The sequence below is a fragment of the Leptonychotes weddellii genome, chromosome 1 (assembly GCF_054177405.1).
Source record: "Leptonychotes weddellii isolate Sample4059 chromosome 1, ASM5417740v2, whole genome shotgun sequence".
NCBI lineage: Eukaryota > Metazoa > Chordata > Mammalia > Carnivora > Phocidae > Leptonychotes > Leptonychotes weddellii.
The window spans coordinates 153413279-153414898 of NC_138369.1; the positions used below are offsets into that span (position 1 = coordinate 153413279).

Sequence of the window (1620 nt, forward strand, 5' to 3'; positions counted from 1 at the left end):
GTTTTCCAGTTTAGATATATTGTGAGCAACCACTTGTATGCTAGATACATTTTTACATAACCTATTTTAGTCAAAAACACCAAGTGCTCACTTAGTACATACACTAAAATTGGAACGATATATAGATCAGCATGACCCCTGCACAAGGATGACACACAAATTCATGAAGTATTCTACAATTAAGTATATACCTTAAAAAAAATCCACCAATTCCATTCCCTTAAACTAAACATTATTATAAAAATAGATGTGAGCGGGGTGCCTGGGTGGCTCAGTCATTAAGCATCTGCCTTTGGCTAGGGTCATGATCTCAGGGTCCTGGGATCGAGCCCCACATCGGGCTCCCTGCTCAGCGGGAAACCTGCTTCTCCCTCTCTCACTCCCCCTGCTTGTGTTCCCTCTCTCGCTGTTTCTTTCTATCAAATAAATAAAGTCTTAAAAAAAAAAAAAAACAGATGTGAGGCCCGCCTGGGTCGCTCAGTCGTTAAGCGTCTGCCTTCCACTCAGGTCATGATCCCAGGGTTTTGGGATCGAGCCCCGCATTAGTTTCCCTGCTCAGTGGAAAGCTTGCTTCTCCTTCTCCCACTCCCCCTGCTTGTGTTCCCTCTCTCACTTATCTCTCTCTCTCTCTGTCAAATAAATAAATAAAATCTTAAAAAAAAAATAGACATGAGGATTAAATAACAATTAGTGAAAGATTATCCTTTTCAAAATAGCCAGTGTTTGGGGACATTAATTTATAAAGTTCTCTAATAACATTTCATGGGCTTTGGGTGGCCTACATGATATTAAATGGTTATTTCAACCACTGAGGTAATCATGTAAGATTTCAAAAGTATTTATTACTATTCCTTTAAGAAAGTTTGTTATGGGGGTCAATGAAGATTCAGGTAATTAAACGGCCATATGAATTATACGGTTATCATTGTTAAAGGGCCATAGAAAAATCTTTTTTAAAAATCATGCCAAAGGAGGTTTATTCCACATACTGAAGGAATTTATCACTTATGTGATATTTTGAGTAAGGCAATTAGTTCAGATTTAGTAAAGAAGACTAGAAACGGGAAGAACAGAAATAAAAATTTGTTGATTTTGCATTTTATAACAATCCTCAGAAAAAAAAGGTTAATATGGAACTTGAATTGGCTGAAAAAATAGATTTTTCTGAAACTGGTGTCCTTTTGGTAATAACCTGTAGGTTATTTCTAGGGATAGAGTGGTTACATAATAAATCCATTAACTATCCAATAATGAAATTATTAGATAATAAAAATGTCAAATCTGTAAAAGATTTAGTTATTAGAAATAAATATGAAGACTATAGATAAAGGCATTTTATTCCTACATGGAAATATTATAATGTTATTTTTTTCTCTATAGTTTATCTCAATTAATATCAAACTGAATTTTTTTTATTATACAGCAATCACTAAAAGCAATTTTAGCTGTCAGATAGATGACTTTAGGGAGGTCAAATTAAAAAATGAGGACAGTTCTCCTTGAAGTGCTTTTATTCCAGAGAATTTTAAATTAAATTAAATTAGATTATTTAGGGTAGATGATAATAGAATGACATCCAATGCCATTCTGAGGTAACTTTTGAAAAGATTATAATTCAAC

At 33.9% G+C, this 1620-nt stretch overlaps 1 pseudogene; it reads left to right on the forward strand.

Annotated features, from left to right (window-relative positions):
- Nucleotides 1-83: 83 nt before the first annotated feature.
- On the forward strand, nt 84-183 carry LOC145717496 (U6 spliceosomal RNA; annotated as a pseudogene).
- The last annotated feature ends 1437 nt before the right edge of the window (nt 184-1620 follow it).